The sequence below is a fragment of the Stegostoma tigrinum genome, chromosome 1 (genome assembly GCF_030684315.1).
Source record: "Stegostoma tigrinum isolate sSteTig4 chromosome 1, sSteTig4.hap1, whole genome shotgun sequence".
NCBI lineage: Eukaryota > Metazoa > Chordata > Chondrichthyes > Orectolobiformes > Stegostomatidae > Stegostoma > Stegostoma tigrinum.
The window spans coordinates 160,477,139-160,500,855 of record NC_081354.1 but is presented as its reverse complement, the minus strand read 5'-3'; the positions used below and the strand labels follow the sequence as shown (position 1 = coordinate 160,500,855).

At 43.3% G+C, this 23,717-nt stretch overlaps 1 protein-coding gene across 3 annotated transcripts in view; it reads right to left on the bottom strand.

Moving 5' to 3' along the window:
- Positions 1-23,717, bottom strand: part of LOC125457916 (zinc finger and BTB domain-containing protein 7C) — a 211,387-nt gene that overhangs the window by 77,629 nt on the left and 110,041 nt on the right. Inside the window, exon 1 of one of the 3 annotated variants that reach the window (XM_059649805.1) lies at positions 1,274-1,413. The exons of the other annotated variants lie outside the window; for them this stretch is intronic. The gene's annotated coding sequence lies outside the window, so the exon portion shown is untranslated. Of the gene's footprint in view, positions 1-1,273; positions 1,414-23,717 lie in introns of those variants that run through there. 3 annotated transcript variants of the gene reach the window in all.

The following is a 23,717-nucleotide window of genomic DNA, read 5'->3' as shown; positions in this document are numbered from 1 at the left end:
AACATTATTGGACAGAAATTCAACTGCATTTGCTGTCCACAATTTTGCGGCTGAGTAGACAATATTAACAATGAGAACAAACAACCAAATGTCTGGTGTCAAGCCTGTGCCTGACTGAGTGTGGCATGAAGGCAAAACTGCAGTCAATGGGAATCAGGGGGAATATTCTCTGCTGGTTGGTAGGTGGATGTTGGAAATTAGTCATCTGAGCTCCAGGACATCTCTGCAGAAGTTCCTCAGGGTAGTATCCCAGGTTCAATAGTTTTCAGGTACTTCGTTAATGGCCTTCCTATATCATAAGGTCATAGAGGTATAGGTTTTGAAATACTAAAGGAGCAACTGAAGAAAAAGCAGAACTGCTTAGTTAGAAAATTCCTGGGCTTGTGGCCTAAACTGCTGAAGGCTACAGAGAGTGTCAAGCTCTTGCGAGGATGTAGATCTGGAGCCGGCAAAACTGTGAAGGTAAGGCACAGAGGAATTCGAATAAATGGTAAAAACTGTAAAACAGAGATACTTAGACTTCAAACCAATGTATGGCAGCAAGCATAGGAAAATCAGTAAATTTAATGATTAAGGTGAAAAGAACAGTAGGCAGATCTCGTTAGCAAGAGGAGTTTGGAGAGAGCATGAGGAAAGAAATCGGAGAAAGATGACGGTTCAGGCTTGGGCTAGATTTTGAATCTTGGCTTGACAGATATGAAGAAGCACTGAATAGACAGACTCTCTCTTACTACATAAAAGAAACTTCGTTCTAGCTCTCTAAATATGGCAATGAATAACAAGTATCCTTTGGATCATCCAGTTGGCAGCCAAGTCTCAACTGCCGATGCCTCAGTGTGCTAATTATACAATACTTTGAGAACTTGCTTAATAAAAGTACAGTATGCTTACATAGTGTTTTTTAGCTCCCATAAACTCTACGTACACACAGTGAAATTCAGCCCGTGCTGCTATTGAGGTGAGCAAGCAGATATTCACTGAAGGGAAAAATACTGACCATAGATATGTAAGTGTACCCCTTCTATTAGTGATTTTTGTCTGTTGCATTTCACTTTATACTGAAATTGATTATTGAATTTGTATCCTCGGCATGCAGGCCCCTTCTGAGAGCAACGCCTTTAACAGTGAACAGTTAGAATTCATGACTTTGCATGGTTTTACACAGATTCAATTGTCCTTGTCCATACACGATAAAAACCAACATAGTTTTTGCTGAAAAAATTAGCTATGGAGAAAAGATGACATGCTGAGTACATATACCAGAAAGACTTACAATACAATAGATACTCTCAGACGACCACATCCTCTTTACCGTGCGGATCACTGGCTAGAAAGACAGATGCATAAGCAACGACAGTGAGAGTAGTAGGACTGAGGGACACACTGCATGAGCATGCCACAGAGCAGCTTACAATTCTCTCACCTGTCCTCCCAGCAGCAAGGGCACTGTGCCAGTGACGAGAGGATAAGGGAAAGGGCTGGCCCAAGTGTTTAAGAAAAGAAACCACAGGGCGGCGGCAATAGAAAGGATAAAAAAGCAGGTTCTATTTTATACGAAAACAGAAATGTTTCTTTACCCAAAATAGCTCCAAGATTTCAATTGGTGGTATTTGAATTGCTTCATGAGATCTAGCCACACTTCATGAGAGAAAAAAAATGGTAGATTTAATTATTTTCAAATGGTTAGATTTTTAAAATTAGTTTAAGTAAAACTACACCCACACACTACTGGGAGCACTGTGGGAAGGGCTGAAAAACATCCAAGGGAGGATTGTAGAACTGGCTAAAATCCATTGCAATTAAGGAAGGGTGTGTATGAAGTTTATAGCGTGTCGGAACACCCTCCCTCTCCTATCCCCTATGCCTGATGAATATGTCCTGTGCATAATGACCTCCACACAATACCTGAAAAACAAGCACTAAATACTGAACCAAATGCAACCGTTGAATCACTGTTCAGAATTCAATTGTTAAATGCTGCTGGTGTTGCTTTATAAAGCCAGTACCAGTGGTGCTCAGTAGTTGCAAATGTTGCCAAGAAAACGCCCCTTTGCTGCCAGGCCGGTTTAAACTGGATTACCCCACCTCTCATTTTTCTGCCTGCCCCTATAGCCCTTTGCAGCCCTTTGCATGAGAAGACAGCATTAGGAATGTGATCTAACAACATGCTAGCAGATATTAACTCACCACCACTCCCACCCTCTCACTCCCCATTAACAGTCTTTCTTATTAAGCTGGAATGTTTATTCAGCCTCTCCTACTCATTTTCACACAGCTAAAGCTGTGCAACATACTTACAACCCACCCAGGTTAGGAGGTGGGCAGTTTGGAATTGGCATCATCAGTTAAAACATTAACACTTAAAGTGCCAACTTTTTTTTGCATTGTACAAGGCTTCCCTTCTGTGTGTCTGACAGAGGCCTACATAGCCAGAATATAAAGAAATTTGCACTTGTGAATAAGTTTACAAAAATATTCTGCCATCAAAAAGTTTTGCTTCGTTTGCCAAGTGTAAATTAAATTCTGTTTTGTGGCACTGAGTGTTCAAGACGACCATTCTTCCCCTTAGTTGGTAGCATTCTTGTCTCTAAACCAGATGCTCACAAGTTTAAACCCTCGAAGGGACTGCCTCCTTCATTCAACATCTCTTGAAAAAATTACCTGATTATTCATTCACATCCTTTTTGTTTAAATTGGCTAGTGGGTTGCCCTGTGTTAGGTTGGTGGTGGCATAGTGGTAAGGTCACTGCACTAGAATAATAAATCCTGAAACCAAGGCTGACTTGTTCTGACGACATGGAGTCAAATCCAGTCATGGCAGACCATGAAATGTGAATTTCCTAAGTAGCTGGAATTAAAAGCTACCCTAATAACAACCCATATAATCATTGTTGATTGTCATAAAACCCATCTTCTTCATCAATGTCATTCAGGAAAGGAAATGTGTCAAAATCATGACTGCCAGAGATAAGGTGAATAGTTAAGGTCTTTTCCCAAGGATAGGGGAGTCCAAAACTAGGGGGCATTGGGTTAAGATGAGAAGGAAAGATTTAAAAGGGACCTGAGGCGCAACTTTTTCCACACAGAGGATGGATGTGTATGGAACGAACTGCCAGAGGAAGTGGAAGGGGCAGGTACAGTTACAACATTTAAAAGACTTTTGGATGGGTATATGGACAGGTAAGGTATAGAAGGATATGGGCCAAATGCAGCAAATGGGACGAGTTCAGTTGTAGAAATCTAATCAGCATGGATCAGTTGGATTGAAGGGCCTGTTTCTGTGCTACATGACTCTACAACTCTATGTCATTCTAATCTGTTCTGGCCTACACATGACTCAAAAGCAACATCGTTGCAGTTAATGCTTCAATACCATTGAAATGGCCTGAACAGTCCAAGTCAATTGTGAATGGGCAACAAATATCAGCCTAGCCAGCAAAAATTTGCGAGCAGTCCGTAAGTAATCCACTAGCTACCACATTTTTTGGGACACCTTGCTAATGAGAGATGATGAAATATAATTTGAGGCCTTTACTCTTTTAAAGAGTTGTAAAATCCTCCATTCTAATGCTTCTTTCCATCTCTCTCCACCTCAACACATCTTTCTCGATTTCTGCCCACATCTGCAAGTATGCATTTATACAAAGAACAAAGAAAATTTCAGCACAGGAACAGGCCCTTCGGCCCTTCGTATCTGCGCCAATCCAGATCCTCTATCTAAACCTGTCACCTATTTTCCAGGGATCTGTATCCCTCTGCTCCCTGCCCATTCATGTATCTGTCTAGTTACACCTTAAGTGATGCTATTGTGTCTGCCTCTACCACCTCCGCTGGCAATGCGTTCCAGGCACCAACCACCCTCTGCATAAAGAACTTTCCACATATTTCTCCCTTAAACTTTTCCCCACTCACCTTGAAATCGTGACCCCGAGTAATTGAGAAAAATTATTGCGAAAAATTTTCTTGCTATCCACCCTGTCTATACCTCTCATGATTTTGTAGAGCTCAATCAGGTCCCCCCTCAACCTCCATCTTTCTAATGTAAATAATCCCAATCTACTCAACCTGTCTTCATAGGTAGCGCCTTTTGGTAATTTGGCGACCAGAACTGTACGCAGTATTCCAAATGTGTTCGAACCAAAGTCCGATACAGCTGTAACACAACCTGCCAACTCTTGTACCCAACACCCCGTCAGATGAATGAAAGCATGCCGTATGCCTTCTTGACCACTCTGTCGACCTGCATTGCCACCTTCAGGGTACAATGGACCTGAACACCCAGATCTCTGTGCATCAATTTTCCTCTGGGCTTTTCCATTTACCATATAGTTCACTCTTGAATTGGATCTTTCAAAATGCATCACCTCGCATTTGCCTGGATTGAACTTCATCTGCCATTTCTCCACCCAACTCTCTAATCTATCTATATTCTGCTGCGTTCTCTGACAGTCCCCTTCACTATCTGCTATGCCACCAACCTTAGTGTCATCTGCAAACTTGCTAATCAGGTCATCTATACCTTCCTCCAGATCATTTATGCACTTCACAAACAACAGTGGTCCCAACATGGATCCCAGTGGAACACTACTGGTCACAGTTCTCCATTTTGACAAACTCCCTTCCAACAAAATTCTCTGTCTCCTGTTGCCCGCCAGTTCTCTATCCAACTAGCTAGTACACCCTAGGCCCCACACCACTTCACTTTCACCAACAGCCTTCCATGGGGAACCTTATCGAATGCCTTACTGAAGTCCATGTATATGACATCTACAGCCCTTCTCTCACCTATCAACTGTGTCACTTCCTCAAAGAATTCTATCAAGTTGGTGAGACATGAACTTCCCTGCACAATTAATAGTAGGTCCTTGAGTAGTGTTGTAGAACAGAAGGACACAGAGGTTCGAACATAATTCTTTGAAGTTTGCATCACATATAGACGGGGCAGTTGAGGCTATGTTTCGCCTTCTTGCCTTCATTGCCAAGTTCTTTGAGTATAGGAGTTGGGATATCATGTTGAAGTTATACAGTACATTGGTGAGGCCTCTTCTGTTCAATTCTGGTTCCCTGTTGTAAGCATGATGTTATTAAGCTAGAGAAAGTTCAGAAGAGACTTACCATGATGTTGCCAGGTATAGAAGGCTTGAGTTATAAAGAAAGGCTGAGACTTTTTTCACTGGAGTGTAGGAGGTTGACAGGTGACCTAGTAGAGGTTTGTAAAATCCCGATAGGTATAGATAAGGTTAATGGTAAGTGTCTTTTACCTAGGATGGGAGATTTCAAGACTGGGGGTGTATGCCAAAGATGAGAGGAGAGAGATATAAAAAAGTGATGGGGCAATATTTTTTCTACACAGTGTGTGATTCACGTGTAGAATGAACTTCCTGAGGAAGTAGTGAATGTGGGCACAGTTACGCTTAAAAGACATTTGGATAAGTATATAAATGGGAACAGTTTGAAGGGATCTGGGCCAGGAGCAGGTGGGTGGGGCTAGTTTAGTTTGGGATTATGTTCGACATGGAAAGGTTGGACAGTGCTGTATGACTATGAAAATCTGGCTGAGTTCCAGTTCCACTGATGCAGTCAACTACTCAAAGCATAGACAATCGTCAATCATACGAGCCAAAATAGTTAATATTATATTATGTTATCATGGGTGACATAAAGTACATTATTACCCAGCAGAAAGTAACAGCACATGATTAACAGCAAAACCCTGACAGTTGCTGCTTTCCTCAAGCACCCTATTGCGAAAACCAACTGAAGTGACCCCTTTGTTGCTTGAACTGATATCCATTAACTCAGTGTAGCTTTGCTGTTTGGCCAAGCTCCTTTCTGGTAGACAGCACTGTGACAGCTTACAGTAAACAATTGTTAACGTGGAATGTTTTTCGTATGGAGTGTAAATATGTGAAAACCTGAATTTTTTGGCAATATCTGAGTTGTACTAAGTTGTTTGGAGGGAGTTCTGCACAAAGCTTAGTGCATTTTCCCATTGTACCTTGTTAAACCTATTTCATTGACTATCAGCTCCGCCTCCATGTAGTCTATCACATCTGATTCTGGCCCCATCTTAGCACTCGCCATTCTTAGAACCCCTCACTGCCAGGTTATTCTGGAACAGACTGGTATATTGGTGCCATTTTTAAGGGCCTGTATTGCATTTGGACAAGCACTGTCAGTCCAGAGCTGTTCTGCATGGCTCCTGACGTTTATACCAGACATGGCCGAGAGGTAGTAATTGGCTTCAGTGCTGCCTACTCACTGCCTCAGTGCATCTCCAACCTGCATCAATAGTAACAGCTGTGCTACCCAATTTCCTCAGTACCAGCTTCTCATCATTCCAGGAGGAAAGCGGTGCACAAAAGGACAGAAAGTCTCAAGATAGCAGCAGACTGCCCAAAATTCAGTTTCTTACCCATTATGTGGAGAGCAATCTAACTTTGAATGCCCCAGGCGCCGAGGGATTGTTTCCAAGCCCACAGACTGGTATTGTAAGCTCTCCTTCATTTACCACGCCCACATCTCGTGAGTGAAAGCCATGTCCCTTGGCTTGACCAAAACTTGATGAGAACAATTTCCATCATGCTAAATGGCAAGGTCAGACAGAAGTAATTTGAAATAAAAACCGAAAGAACTGTTATTAACTGTTATTTTCTCCACAGATGCTGTTAGATCTGCTGAGCTTTACCAGCAATTTCTGTTTTTGTTTCATAAATAATATGAGCCTGGTATCTCTGGCTGAGGGGGCAAAATACAAAAAATGCAAGACAAGACACTGCAAGGCAGGGATGTTGTGACCATTCAGATAGGCTCCGACTAAGTGTGCACCTTGGCAGTGAGCAAAATGCCTGGAAGTGTAGCCTGGTACAGTGCATGAGATGACTCTGTGTACCCAAGTGCACAGTGCCCTTTCCACAGGTTTACAATGATAATTGCTACTGGTGCCCAAAGTATAGTAGTAAAGTGCAGAACTTCACATGGATCAGAGATATGCCAGGAGGGTTGTTACAGGCTGGCTAATAGAAGAAACCAGCGTCTCTGGATGTGGGATGCATGTCATTAGTGCTGATGGAGCATGCTGTAAGATGTTGGTGCCCACTGTCCATCATGGAAGTTGCTGAGAGAAAGTGATGAGCTGAATCCACCAGATATCAGCTCTGGTTTCCTTGTCAAGTTTTCTTGACATCTAGTTGACTGGGCAATTTTGATAAGACAGAAAGCTAAATATTAATGAGAGGTATTGTGCAATCAATGAGGCCTTAAATAAGCAACAATCCCCCCTTAATTCGTAGCTTACAATGCCTAACAAATAACTGACTACACTGCTTGTGAAAAGTATAAAAGATGGCCTGAGTTATTACTGACATTGAAATAAGCCTTCCCAGACTTCTCATCCAATTCTGCTACCCATTTCACCATAGTCCATGGCGTTCAGTGCCCAGTAGGACTGTGTACTACTGTGTACATGTTCCCTTCTCATGGAGCTAAGAAGTCAGGAAAGGCTAGCAAATATATTAGGCCAATTTCAAACTGTCATGCTGCAATAAAGCAAATGCCCTGATTACATTTTTCCAAATATAGTCATATTATCAGTTACGAGACATAAAGAATCAAATTTTTAAAAGTCCAATGCCAAATTTAGAAACTTTCTTTTTACTTGGAGTATTTGCTTTCCAAGCTCCACAGGCAATTGAAATGACTTTCAGGAGACGTTAACATCAATATTATGGATTATCGCCAACGATCACCTTTGAACATAAATTGTAACATGTGTATTTTAAAAAGTAGATAGAGCCAGAAGCTGATTGCGATGTAAATTCAGTGGAATCTCTGGCCAGAATTTTGGAATTTCACACCTGTATACAATCAGGGGCAGCTTCAAACAAAAGGACTAATTAGAAAGTGATAGTGAAAACTGACTACCCAAACCTTCTGAGCAGGAGATCATCTCATGCAGACACATTTCTGTTTTACTCTTTCAAAGACATACACAAAAAAGTGTAAGAAGTGAGGTTCAACTCTGGTCTGTGTATGTTACTGGCATCATGAACGAGTGTGTGGACTAGTGAGTAGTGAAGGTCATGGTTTAGAAATCTCCACTAAACATCTCTGAGCTGCTGGTAAAAGTAGGGAAAAGATACTCTCCCAATATGCGTGATGCTGCCAGACACTATATTAAAAGTGCCGGGACAAAAGAACTTCAATCAACCTGCAAAACCAAGAATCATGAAATTGATTCTTCAACTACCTACGTCAAAGCTCTTTACAAACGACTCACTGCCTGATCCATATAAATATTTTATACTTTTTTTGGGAACTCCCTTCTTATTTCTAAATCGCACATGAGTGTTTTGTGTTCTTATTTTATCTGACTAGTATTATTAGTTTTATTAGTAACTAATAAACTGGCTCTTTTGTTAACTCAAGAATCATTGGTTAAATTGGCTCTTTTTAAAAAATAATTTCCTTTGATCTAGGAGAAACGTATCACCATAGGAGTGGATCCTTTACAAATTAAAATAGATTACTGGAGAAACACAGCAGGTCTGGCAGCATCTGTGGAGCGAAAGCAGAGTTAACATTCAGTCACCCTTCTTCAGGTCAGGGAGTAGATCCTTTCTAACTTAACCAAAAGCAAAAGAACCGCAGATGTTGTAAATCAGGAACAAAAATAGAAGTTGCGGAAAAGCCCAGCAGGTCTGGCAGCATCTGTGAGATAAACCAGAGTTAACGTTTCAAGTCTGATGACCCTCCCTCAAAACTCAACCTTGTTGTGATCAACCAAGTGGTGGGTTAATAAAGAATGGGAGTTGTCACCTCTCCTCACCCAGGAACTTAATGTTCTAGGGTATCACATCCAGAACGATAACAAATTGGAAAAAAAAATTGCCTAGAGATTGATTACAACAATCTGTGACAACAGATGACAGCAACAGAAAACCAATGACTAAATTTGAATCATGTTGTTGTTGTACAATTACAATACTTAAAAGACATCTGGATGGATTACATGAATAGGAAGGGTTTAGAGAGATATGGGCCAAATGCTGACAAATGGGACTGGATTTATTTTGGATATGTGGTTATCATGGATGAGTTGGACCAAAGGGCCTGTTTCTGTGCTGTATACGTCTATGACTCTGACTCTATAATATTGAGGAAATGAAACAGCAGAACGGAACACTCAGGGTTAAGTTCGGGCTATTAATAAGGTAGTAAATACTGGATGTCAATTTATGAACTTGAAATAGTCAGGGAAATCACTTTGAGACCTAGCAACTCAAGAAGCAAGAGGAGAAGATTTAAAAAAAAGAGAGCTTAAGATGCTGGAAATCAGAAGTTTTATAACTTCCACAATAAATGCTCAAGGATAATGAAGATATCTTCTGTGTGCTTTGTCATTTTTCAGTCTCAAATACTTTTTAAAAATATTTCTCTCATTATGTATTCTGCTAGTTCAAGCTAATATGGTATGTGTATGCGTGTGACCATTTGCACACATACCCTATATTTTCCTAAATTCTGTTCCTTTTAAAGCCATTAAGGAACATTAAGGAGGATATTACACATTGGGGCTAAAAGTTGGATAATGCTGTTAATCAGCCATGGTAATCAGGATTCATTAGCTACCCATTAGCTGGTTCCAGGAGTGGTTGGCAGCATGCAAATGTAGTGCTGCCATCTTATTTCCATTATTGAAATGTAGAACCATTAGTTTCTAGGCATCTACCAAAACAAAGGGCTTGGTCAAGTCCCTTAATATCCACACCGATACTGAGCTCTTCTGAATCTCTTCATGGAATGGAATTCAAGGCTAGGTGACTCAAGTAAACCCTTCTTGAGACTCCAGCCATGTGGCTCTATCTCCTGGGAAAGGTACAGGTTTCTGGCAAATGGCACACTACGTACATCCTTGCCTTTAGGAATGAAAAATTGTGAAATCAGAGTTGCTGACGTTGCCATTGATGTTGAAGCGGACAATGAAAGTCTTCACAGCAACAGTCTTACTCTCCACTTAAGGAGCATCTTAAAGAGAGAGGGCTTCTTTACCCGTCAACTCCCTTATGATACCATAAAGGAAACCTTGGCACCACTGCTTCATGTACCTGTCCAGTATCAAGGCTGCTTTCAGCTACCCAGCTGACTGAAACAGAAGGGGAAGGAATTCCAAGCATTCCAATGATAATGGGACTTGTTTCAGCAGATGGTTTCTTCTGAAAAACTTCCTGGAGATCCCCAGTGGTGATGAAGGAGACTTCGGCTGGGAGCACCAGGTCAACTACCACTTCTATTCTGCAGTGCTTACAACTAAGGTCCTGTCCTCCTCTAGAAATCGTGGCTCTCGAAATAGTGGACGCATTGGTAATTATTTTCCAATGTTCTATAGATTCAGGATCAGTTCCTGTGGATTGGAGGGTGGCTAACGTTGTCCCACTTTTCAAGAAAGGAGGGAGAGAGAAAACAGGAAATTAAAGACCGGTTAGCCTGATGTCAGTGGTGGGAAAGATGCTGGAGTCAATTATAAAAGATGAATTTACGAATCATTTGGATAGCAGTAACAGGATAGGTCACAATCAGCATGGATTTACAAAGGGGAAATTGTGCTTGACTAATCTTCTGGAATTTTTTGAGAATGTAACTATGAAGATGGACAAGGGAGAGCCAGTGGATGTAGTATACCTGGACTTTCAGAAAGCCTTTGATAAGGTCCCATATAGGAGGTTAGTGAGCAAAATTAGGGCACATGGTATTGGGGGCAAAGTACTGGCTTGGATTGAAAATTGGCTGGCTGACACGAAGCAAAGAGTAGTGAAGGGCAGGCAGTGACCAGTAGCGTTCCACAAGGTTCAGTGCTAGGACCGCAGCTATTTACAATATACATTAATGATATAGATGAAGGCATTAAAAGTAATATTAGCAAATTTGCTGATGACACAAAGCTGGGTGGCAGTGTGAAATGTGAGGAAGATGTTATGAGAATACAGGGTGACTTGAACAGGCTAGGTGAGTGGACGGATGCATGGCAGATGCAGTTTAATGTGGATAAATGTGTCGTTATCCAATTTGGTGGCAAGAACAGGAAGGCAGATCACTATCTAAATGGAGTCAAGTTAGGTAAACGGGAAGTTCAACGAGATCTGGGGGTTCTTGTACATCAGTCAATGAAAGCAAACATGCAGGTACAGCAGGCAGTGAAGAAAGCTAAGGGCATGCTGGCCTTCATAACAAGACGAATTGAGTATAGGAGCAAAGAGGTCCTTCTGCACAGGGCCCTGGTGAGACCGCACCTGGAGTACTGTGTGCAATTTTGGTCTCCAAATTTGAGGAAGGACATTCTGGCTATTGAGGGAGTGCGGCGTAGGTTCACGAGGTCAATTCCCAGAATGGCAGGACTATCATATGTTGAAAGATTGGAGCGACTGGGCTTGTATACACTTGAGTTTAGGAGGATGAGAGGGGATCTGATTCAGACGTATACGATTATTAAGGGATTGGACAACCTGGAGGCAGGAAGTATGTTTCCGCTGATGGGGGAGTCCAGAACCAGAGGACACAGTTTAAAAATAAGAGGTAGGCCATTTAGAACAGAGTTGAGGAGAAACTTCTTCATCCAGAGAGTGGTGGATATATGGAATGCTCTGCCCCAGAAGGCAGTGGAGGCCAACTCTCTGGATGCTTTCAAGGAAGAGATAGATAGAGCGCTTAAAGACAATGGAATCAAGGGTTATGGGGATAAGGCAGGAACAGGATACTGATTGTGGATGATCAGGCATGATCATAATGAATGGTGGTGCTGGCTCGAAGGGACGAATGGCCTACTCCTGCACCTATTGTCTATTGTCCAGGTTGTCACCTCTGCCTTCTTCCTGTTGGGTGTACAGGGTTAAGGCTGAACAATAGCCAGGGGTTCTGGATCACTAGTCCAGTAAAATTGCATAATTGGAAGTCCCAACTCAAGCGGTGGCGAATGTGGTAATGTTGCTGAGTGCAGCAGCTAATTGATGTAAAAATTGTGTCTGGGCTCTAAAGCAATATACCAAGAGATTCATGATGACACCACTGGCATATAATCACAAACAGTGGACAGTAACTGAGATGCAAATTAAAGCAATTTTAATTCCAACCTTTTCCACCAATGCATTGGTGTTTCTCCTAAAGTTTGGGCTCTTATTTTAAACTGACTTCCAGACTGATATCCCCCCACTGCATCCCAAAACCATCCCAGCCTGTCTCCGAGATAATGGGAACTGCAGATGCTGGAGAATCCAAGATAATGAAGTGTGAAGCTGGATGAACACAGCAGGCCAAGCAGCATCTCAGGAGCATAAAAGCTGACGTTTCGGGCCGAGACTCTTCATCAGATAGCTGATGAAGGGTCTAGGCCCGAAACGTCAGCTTTTGTGCTCCTGAGATGCTGCTTGGCCTGCTGTGTTCATCCAGCTTCACACTTTATTAACCAGCCTGTCTCCGCCTCCCTAATCTGTTCTTCCTCTCACCCATCCCTTCCTCCCACCTCAAGCCGCACCTCCATTTCCGACCTACTAACCTCATCCCGCCCCCTTAACCTGTGCGTCTTCCCTGGACTGACCTATCCCCTCCCTACCTCCCGACCTATACTCTCCTCTCCACCTATCTTCTTTTCTCTCCATCTTCGGTCCGCCTCCCCCCTCTCCCTATTTATTCCAGAACCCTCTCCCCATCCCCCTCTCTGATGAAGGGTCTAGGCCCGAAACGTCAGCTTTTGTGCTCCTGAGATGCTGCTTGGCCTGCCGTGTTCATCCAGCTTCACACTTTGTTATCCTGATATGCAACTAAAGAAGCTTCTGCCTGAAGATCATAAAGGTCCTACATTAAATAATTTAACAACTTTCAAGTCAATGCCTAGAAATGACCATTGACATACCACTCTCAAAGGAAAGAAAAATGATTAATTCATTCACACCATGTTGCACTAACTCTGAAAACATTGCCAACTACAAGCATAGAGACTTTAATCCAATGAACAGACTGGTTATTTGATGTTGTCAATTTGGCAGGCATCTAAAGACATTAATCATAAATTAGAATAAATTGATTATTAATTTAAGGTACAGATTTTAAATGTGACTTTATAATCAACAGGTAATGTTGCTTTTCTGTGACACAGCTGAACTTTTTAACGTAATTATCAATTGGCTCTATTAAACACTGCTAACCATAATTCTAAAGATCAAAAATAATTTTTAACAAGTTACTTTATTTTCTGCCCTTCTATTATGAAAAATACAGTTAATATGTTGATCAATAGCTTGTGCAGACACTGATAAAAGGTTAGAAATATAATTTCATATTTTTCAGGCAAGATAGTTCAAACTGCCAAATGTCGAAATCGTTAACTCCTGGGCATAAACTGTCAAATCCCTAACGAAGATGTGAGGCACATTTAGGTCTGCAGTAACTTAGATAAATATTTTTGCTTGGGTATTGATTCTATTCTTCTCATAGTTTTGGAGAAGATATAGAATCAGAGAATACAATCTAAAATATTGTAAGCACAAGAGTTTTCACAAGCTGCAAGTGAGAAATTCATAATAGGATTTATAATAGAAAACGAATGTAATGTTGTCACTTATCTCAAGAGGGTTGTAATATAAAAGCAGCAATGTGCTTTTGAGACTTTATAAAGCACTAGTTAGGCCCCTTTTAGAATATTGTGTCCAGTTTTGGGCCCCACACCTCAGTAAGGACATACTGGCACTGGAGTGTGTCCAGCGGAGAGTCACACGGATGATCCCTGGAATGGTAGGCCTAACGTATGATGAATGGCTGAGGATCCTGGGATCATATTCATTAGAGTTTAGCAGGTTGAGTGGAGATCTAATAAAATCATACAAGATAATGCATGGCTTAGAAAGGGTGGACGTTGGGAGGTTCTTTCCGTTAGGCGGAGAGACTAGGACTCATGGGCACAGCCTTAGAATTAGAAGGGGTAAATTTAAAACAGAAATGAGGAGACATTTCTTCAGCCAGAGAGTGGTGGGCCTGTGGAATTCATTGCCACGGAGCGCAGTGGAGGCCGGGACATTAAATGTCTTCAAGGCAGAGATTGATCATTTCTTGATCTCGCAAGGAATTAAGGCTACAGGGAGAGTGTGGGTAAGTGGAGTTGAAATGCCCATCAGCCATGATTAAATGGCAGAGTGGGCTCGATGGGCCGAATGGCCTTACTTCCACTCCTATGTCTTATGGTCTTATGGATTTGCTGAGGGGAGTGAGCAATTCTTTCTCATCCAGTGGTTTTAAGGTAAAAACAGAAAAGGCAAGAGAAACTCAACAGGTTCTGGCAGTATCCATGAAGAGAGAAACAGTATTAAATGTTTCTAGTCCAATAAAGTCTTTCAATAAATTCTTTCAGATTCCCAGCATTTTGTTTTTATTTCAGCATATCATTGGAATAAGTATTAATCAGCTTACAGTATCATCTGACAGTTTTGGAATGGAGTGGGGTTTAAAGCACAGCAGTTGGAGTGGGGTTTAAAGTGCAATAGTTATAGAATCATAGAAACTCTGCGGTGTGGAAACAGGGCATTTGGCCCAACAGGTCCACACCAACCCTCTTAAAAGCATCCCACCTAGCCCTGTCCCCCTACCCTACATTTGCCATGACTCACCCATCTCGCCCCCACATCCCTGAACACAACAGGCAATTTAGCATGGTCAATCCCACCTAACTTGCACATCTTTGGACTGTGGAAGGCAACAAGAACACCTGGTGGGAACCCACACAGCCATGGGGAGAATGTGCAAACTTGACACAAACTGTCATCCAAGGGTGGAATCTAACCCAGGTCCCTGGCACTGTTAAGCAGTGGTACTAACCACTGGGCCACTACGCCTGTTGAGCTGTGGAAAATTGCCCAGTTATGTTCTGTACATGAAAAGCAGAACAAATCCAATCCAACCAATTATCACCCATCAGTCTACTCTCAATCATCAGTCAAGTGATGGAAAATGTCATCAATGGTGCTAAAAGCAGCATCTGCTCATTGATGACCCATTTGAATTCCACCAGGGCCACTCAGCTCTTGACTTCATTGCAGCCTTGCTTCCTACATGGACAAAAGAGCTGAATTCCAGAGGTGAGATGAGAGTGAGAGGCCTTGACATCAAGGCTGTATTTGACTAAAATCAAAAGGTATTAAGAGGCAAATTCTCTGCTGGTTGGAGACATATCTGGCATGTAGGAAAATGGTCATGGTTGTTGAAGGTCAGTCATCTCAGCTCCAGGACATCTCTGCAGGATTTCCTCAGGATAACGCCCTTGGCCCAACCATCTTTAGCTGCTTCATCAATGATTTTCCCTCAGTCGTAAGGTCAGAAGTGGACAAATTCACCAATGACTGCATAATGTTCAGCACCATTCGCAACTCCACCGATATTGAAGCAGTCCATTGAACAAGATCGGGACAATGTCCAGACTTGGGCTGACAACTGGCAAGTAACATTTATGCCATACAAATGCCAGGCCATGACCATAAAAAACAAATAAAAGACAATCTAACCACTACCCTTGACATTCAATGGTGTTACCATCACTGAATCCCCCACTATAACATCCTGGGGGTTATCATTGACTAGAAACTGAGCTGGGCTCACCACATAAACACAGTGGCAACAAGAGAAGGTCAGAGCCTAGGAATACTGCAGCGAGTAACTCACCTCCTGACTCCCCATCATCTACAAGGCACAAGTCAGGAGTATGATGGAATAATCCCGACTCGCTTAGGGTATGGGTACAACTGAAACAATACTCAAGAAAGCTTGGCATCATCCAGGACAGTGCAACCTGCTTGATTGACTCTTCGACCACAAATATCCACTCCCTCCACCACCAATGCTCAGCAGCAACAATGAATACTATCAACAAGGTGGACGGCAGAAATTCACCAAAAATCATCAGACAATATGTTCTAAACCCATGACCACTTCCATCAAGAAGGATTTAGACAGCAGATACTTGGAAATACCACCACCTTCAAGTTCTTCACCAAGCCACTCACCATCCTGACTTAGAAATATATCACCATTCCTTCATTGTCGCTGGATCACAATCCTGGAATTTCCTCCCTAAGGGCATGGTGGGTCAATCTACAGCAGGTGGACTGCAGCAGTTCAAGAAGGCAGTGCACCACCACCTTCTCAAGGGAAATTAAGGATGGGCAACAAATGCTGGCCAGGCAGTGATGCTGACATCCCATGAATGAATTTTTAAAAAGGTTTATCCAAAGCAAAATGAGCTAAATCCTCACTATCAGGTCCCAAAGCCTCTTTGTGTTCTTGTTTGTTCTTTACGATGAGGGATTTTTCAGATGAGAGACATTTTAGACAGTAAATTTTCCAACAAAAATCATGAGTTGTTCCTTTTTTAGAAATACATTTTCAATAAACTATGTTGTTTAGTTTACTTTTCCATAACAAAAATATTTTTACAGGTACTGCTAGAAGTGCTATCAGTTCATGATCGAAAAATACAAAATCCTAATCTACATGTTTTTGAAATTTTATAAATGTCTGCAAAACGTCCATAGAAATATTTCTTATTGGATAAATCCCCAATTAACATGTTCACATAGCAATGATTGCACAATATCCAGCACCATTTGCAAACCTTCAGATTCTAAAGAGTTCACTTTCAAATGCAACAAGATCTGGATAATATCCAGGCTTGGCTGACAAGTGGCAAGTAAAATTTGCACCACACAAATGCCAAGTAATGGCTACCTCCAATAAGAGACAATCTAACCACTGCTGGATGATGTTCAATGGTGTTATGATTACAGAGCCCCCAGTATCAACATCCTTGGGGTTCTGGATGTGAGTTTGCTCGCTGAGCTGGAAGGTTAGTTTTCAGACGTTTCGTCACCATTCTAGGTAACATCATCAGTGAGCCTCCGACGAAGCGCTGGTGTTATGTCCCGCTTTCCATTTATCTGGTTAGGTTTCCTTGGGTTGATGATGTCATTTCCTGTTCTTTTTCTCAGAGGGTGGTAGATGGGCTCCAAATCAATGTGTTTGTTGATGGAGTTCCGGTTGGAATGCCATGCTTCTAGGAATTCTCATGCGTGTCTCTGTTTGGCTTGTCCTAGGATGGATGTGTTGTCCCAAACAAAGTGGTGTCCTTCCTCATCTGTATGTAAGGATACGAGTGATAGTGGGTCATGTCGTTTTGTGGCTAGTTGATGTTCATGTATCCTGGTGGCTAGCTTTCTGCCTGTTTGTCCAATGTAGTGTTTGTCACAGTTTTTGCAAGGTACTTTGTAGATGACGTTCGTTTTGCTTGTTGCCTGTATAGGGTCTTTTAAGTTCATTAGCTGCTGTTTTAGTGTGTTGGTGGGTTTGTGGGCTACCCTGATGTCAAGAGGTCCGAGTAGTCTGGCAGTCATTTCCGAGATGTCTTTGATGTAGGGGAGAGTGGTTATGGTTTCTGAGCCCGTTTTGTCTGTTTGTTTGGGTTTGTTGCTGAGAAATCGGCGGACTGTGTTCATAGGGTACCCATTCTTTTTGAATACGCTGTATCGGTGATTTTCCTCTGCTCTTCGTAGTTCCTCTGTGCTGCAGTGTGTGGTGGCTCGTTGGAATAATGTTCTAATGCAGCTTCGTTTGTGGGTGTTGGGATGGTTGCTCCTGTAGTTCAGTATTTGGTCCGTATGTGTTGTTTTCCTGTAGACGCTGGTTTGAAGTTCCCCATTGGCTGTTCGCTCTACTGTAACATCTAGGAATGGCAGTTTGTTGTTGTTTTCCTCCTCTTTTGTGAATGTTATGCCAGTAAAGGGTATTATTGATGGTCTTGAAGGTTTCCTCTAATTTGTTTTGTTTAGTGATGACAAAGGTGTCATCCACGTAGCGGACCCAAAGTTTGGGTTGGATGATTGGCAGAGCTGTTTGTTCGAGTCTCTGCATTACTGCCTCTGCTAAGAACCCTGATATCGGAGATCCCATGGGTGTACCGTTGGTTTGTCTGTAGGTTTTGTTATTGAAAGTGAAGTGGGTGGTGAGGCATAGGTCCACTAGCTTAATGATGTTGTCCTTGCTGATGCGGTTGGTGTTGTCTGGTGTATGTGTCTTCGGTTCTTCTAATAGTGTCATCAGTGTTTCTTTGGCCAGGTTGATGTTGATGGATGTGAACAGGGCTGTTACGTCAAAGGAGACCATTATTTCATCCTCTTCTATCTTGGTATCTTTGGTGTTCAGGAATTCTTGGGTGGAGCGAATGGAGTGGTGGGAGTCTTCTACTAGGTGTTTTAGTCTTTGGTGTAGTTCCTTGGCTAATCTGTACGTTGGTGTTCTAGGTAGCGACACTATGGGCCTGAGGGGGGCTTCTGGTTTGTGAATTGTGAAATACCTCTTGGCATCAGGGTAGCCCACAAACCCACCAACACACCAGAACAGCAGCTAATGAACTTAAAGGACCTTATACAGACAACAAATAAAACGAACGTCATCTACAAAATACCTTGCAAAAACTGTGACAAACACTACATTGGACAAACAGGCAGAAAGCTAGCCACCAGGATACATGAACATCAACTAGCCACAAAACGACATGACCCACTATCACTCGTATCCTTACAAACAGATAAGGAAGGACACCACTTTGATTGGGACAACACATCCATCCTAGGACAAGCCAAACAGAGACATGCACGAGAATTCCTAGAAGCAGGGCATTCCAACCGGAACTCCATCAACAAACACATTGACTTGGAGCCAATCTACCATCCCCTGAGAAAAAGAACAGGAAATGACATCACCAATGCAGGAAATGACATCACCAACCCAAGGAAACCTAACCAGATAAATGGAAGGCGGGACATAACACCAGCGCTTCGTCGGAGGCTCACTGATGATGTTACCTAGAATGGTGATGAAACGTCTGAAAACTAACCTCCCAGCTCAGCAAGCAAACTCACATCCAGAACCTCAACCTGAGCTACAAATCTTCTCAAAACTCACTATCCTTGGGGTTATCATTGAACAGAAACTCAACTGGGCTCACCACTTAAAAATCACCATGCAGATCAGAGGCTAGGAATACTGCAGCAAATAACTCACATCCTGACTCCCCAGAGCCAGTCCACTATCAATGAAGCACAAGTCATAAGTGTGATGGAATACTCCCCACTTGCCTGGACAGGTGCAGCTCCAAAAACATGCAAGAACATTGACACCAGCCAATTCAAAGAGGCCCACTTGAATGATACCACATCCACAAACATCCATTCCTTCCACCACTGATGCTCAGTAGTAACTTTGTTTTACAACCTATAAGGTGCTCTGCAGAAATTAAAATTCATCTGAAGATCATTAGATAGAACCTTCTAAAACCACGACCACGTCTGTCTAGAAGAATGGGGGCAAGAGATACATGTGAACACCACCGCCATCTATAAGTCAAGCCACTCACCATAGTTATTTGGAAATTCATCACCATTCCTTCATTGTTGCCATTTCAAAATCCTGGAATTCCCTTGAGAAGGCCATTGCAGGTCAGCCTACAGCACATGGACTTTAGCAGTTCAAGCTGTCAGCTCACCACCACCTTCTCAAGAGTAACTAGGGATTGGCAATAAACGCTGGACCAGACAGCAATGTCCACATTCCACAGTGAATAAAGAAACACCATCATTTGACAATTAATCAACAGGATCATCCAAAATCATTTTTGAAAAAAATCTTAATGCATCTTTTTTCCCTCTCAGAAACTGAAGTTTCTATTATTATACATCAAGAGAGAGAAGATTCCCAAATGCTAGTAGAGCCTGGTAATGGGGCTAAGAATTTCATTTCTATGACCACTTGATTTTTATCAAACTGTCAGATTAAGTTTGCTAGAGAAACTCAAGTAGAACTCAAATTCAATGCAATGACCTAATAATGCACACCTTTCTCTTTAAAATTATGCTGAATTTACATGTTGATGTGCTTCATTCCAATAAGGAGGCTGAATTAATACACAGTTGATGTCAAATACCTTAGTGTAATGACTATCTCTATGGAAATCATAGCTCCCTCAAAGAGTCAAGCTTTGCATCTCTTCCAAATCAGTCTCTTCCCATGTCCTAATTAGTAATATAAAGATTGAGACAAACAAGTCAAATTACTGACCAACAATTTCTCAGGAAGGAGTACATAGAACATACAACAGAGAACATTACAGCATAGTACAGGCCCTTCGGCCCTCGATGTTGTGCTGACCTGTCATACCGATCTCAACCCATCTAACCTACACTATTCCATGTATGTCCATATGCTTATCCAATGATGACTTAAATGTACCTAAAGTTGGCAAATCTACTACTGTTGCAGGCAAAGCGTTCCATTCCCTTACTACTCTCTGAGTAAAGAAACTACCTCTGAAATCTGTCCTATATCTTTCACCCCTCAATTTAAAGCTATGCCCCCTCATGCTCGCTGTCACCATCCTAGGAAAAAGGCTCTCCCTATCCACCCTATCTAGCCCTCTGATTATTTTATATGTTTCAATTAAGTCACCTCTCAACCTTCTTCTCTCTAATGAAAACAGCCTCAAGTCCCTCAGCCTTTCCTCGTAAGAACTTCCCTCCATACCAGGTAACATCCTAGTAAATCTCCTCTGCACCCTTTCCAAAGTTTCCACATCCTTCTTATAATGCGGTGACCAGAACTGCGTGCAATACTCCAAGTGCGGCCACACCAGAGTTTTGTACAGCTTCACCATAACCTCTTGGTTCCGGAACTCGATCCCTCTATTAATAAAAGCTAAAACACTGTATGCCTTCTTAACAGCCCTGTCAACCTGGGTGGCAACTTTCAAGGATCTGTCTACATGGACACCGAGATCTCTCTGCTCATCTACACTACCAAGAATCTTACCATTAGTCCAGTACTTTGCATTCCGGTTACTCCTACCAAAGTGCATCACCTCACACTTGTCTGCATTAAACTCCATCTGCCACCTCTCAGCCCAGCTCTGCAGCTTACCTATGTCTCTCTGCAACCTATAGCATCCTTCGTCACTATCCACAACTCCACTGACCTTAGTGTCGTCTGCAAATTTACTAACCCATCCTTCTACGCCCTCATCCAGGTCATTTTTAAAAATGACAAACAGCAGTGGACCCAACACCGACCCTTGCGGTACACCACTCGTAACTGGTCTCCAGGATGAACATTTCCCATCAACTACCACCCTCTGTCTTCTTTCAGCAAGCCAATTTCCAATCCAAACTGCTATATCTCCCACAATTCCATTCTTCCACATTTTGTACAATAGCCTGTGGAAACCTTATCGAACGCCTTGCTGAAATCCATGTACACCACATCAACTCTCATCTACCTGTTTGGGCACCTTCTCAAAGAACTCAATAAGGTTTGTGAGGCACAACCTTCCCTTCACAAAACCGTGCTGACTATCCTTAATCAATTTATTCTTTTCTAGATTACTATAAATCCTATCCCTTATAACCTTTTCCAACACTTTACCAACAACTGAGGTAAGGCTGAGTAGTCTCAATAAAGAAAAGTGACATTCTTTTTTTGCATGCAAACACCGACCTGTGTCAAAAGTACATTGTGACAATGTCACTGTGTCGCTTACATATGACTAACATGGGTAAGTCCTCTCAGGGATTTCTGTACTTTTCTAATGATTAATTCTACATAGCAATGGATACACAGCAGACCTCACATCTTAAAGTGATAATGGGAACTGCAGATGCTGGAGAATCCAAGAAAATAAAATGTGAGGCTGGATGAACACAGCAGGCCCAGCAGCATCTCAGGAGCACAAAAGCTGACGTTTCGGGCCTAGACCCTTCATCAGAGAGGGGGCTGGGGTGAGGGTTCGGGAATAAATAGGGAGAGAGGGGGAGGCAGAACAAAGATGGAGAGAAAAGAAGATAGGTGGAGAGGAGAGTATAGTTGGGGAGGTAGGGAGGGGATAGGTCAGTCCAGGGAAAACAGACAAGTCAAGGAGGTGGGATGAGGTTAGTAGGTAGGAAATGGAGCTGCGGCTCGGGGTGGGAGGAAGGGATGGGTGAGAGGAAGAACAGGTTAGGGAGGCAGAGACAGGTTGGACTGGTTTTGGGATGCAGTGGGTGGAGGGGAAGAGCTGGGCTGGTTGTGTGGAGCAGTGGGGGGAGGGGACGAACTGGGCTGGTTTTGGGATGCGGTGGGGGAAGGGGAGATTTTGAAGCTGGTGAAGTCCACATTGATACCATTGGGCTGCAGGGTTCCCAAGCGGAATATGAGTTGCTGCTCCTGCAACCTTCGGGTGGCATCATTGTGGCACTGCAGGAGGCCCATGATGGACTTGTCATCTAAAGAATGGGAGGGGGAGTGGAAATGGTTTGCGACTGGGAGGTGCAGTTGTTTATTGCGAACCAAGCGGAGGTGTTCTGCAAAGCGGTCTCCAAGCCTCCGCTTGGTTTCCCCAGTGTAGAGGAAGCCACACCGGCTACAATGGATGCAGTATACCACATTGGCAGATGTGCAGGTGAACCTCTGCTTAATATGGAAAGTCATCTTGGGGCCTGGTTTAGGGGTGAGGGAGGAAGTGTGGGGGCAAGTGTAGCATTTCCTGCGGCTGCAGGGGAAGGTGCCGGGTGTGGTGGGGTTGGAGGGCAGTGTGGAGCGAACAAGGGAGTCACGGAGAGAGTGGTCTCTCCGGAAAGCAGACAAGGGTGGGGATGGAAAAATGTCTTGGGTGGTGGGGTCAGATTGTAGATGGCGTAAGTGTCGGAGGATGATGCGTTGCATCCGGAGGTTGGTGGGGTGGTGTGTGAGAACAAGGGGCGGTTGTGGTGGGGGCGGGGTGTGAGGGATGTGTTCGGGAAATGCGGGAGACGCGGTCAAGGGTGTTCTAGACCACTGTGGGTGGAAAGTTGCGGTCCTTGAAGAACTTGGACATCTGGGATTTGCGGGAGTGGAATGCCTCATCGTGGGAGCAGATGCAGCGGAGGCGGAGGAATTGGGAATAGGGGATGGAATTTTTGCAGGAGGTGGGTGGGAGGAGGTGTATTCTAGGTAGCTGCGGGAGTCGGTGGGCTTGAAATGGACATCAGTTAAAAGCTGGTTGCCTGAGATGGAGACTGAGAAGTCCAGGAAGGTGAGGGATGTGCTGGAAATGGCCCAGGTGAACTGAAGTTTGGGGTGGAAGGTGTTGGTGAAGTGGATGAACTGTTCGAGCTCCTCTGGGGAGCAAGAGGCGGCGCTGATAGTCATCAATGCAACGGAGGAACAGGTGGGGTTTGGGGCCTGTGTAGGTGCGGAAGAGGGACTGTTCCACGTAACCTACAAAGAGGCAGGCATAGCTGGGGCCCATGCGGGTGCCCATGGCCACCCACTTTGTCTGTAGGAAGTGGGAGGAATTGAAAGAGAAGTTGTTGAGGGTGAGGATGATTTCGGCTAGGCGGATGAGGGTGTCGGTGGAGGGGGACTGGTCGGGCCTGCAGGACAGGAAGAAGCGGAGGGCTTTGAGGCCATCTGCATGCGGAATACAGGTGTATAGGGACTGGACGTCCATGGTGAAAATAAGGTGTCGGCGGCCAGGGAATTGGAAGTCCTGGAGGGGGTGGAGGGCGTGGGTGGTGTCACGGACATAGGTAGGGAGTTCCTGGACCAAAGGGGAGAAAATGGAGTCCAGATAGGTGGAGATGAGTTCGGTGGGGCAGGAGCAGGCTGAGACGATGGGTCGACCA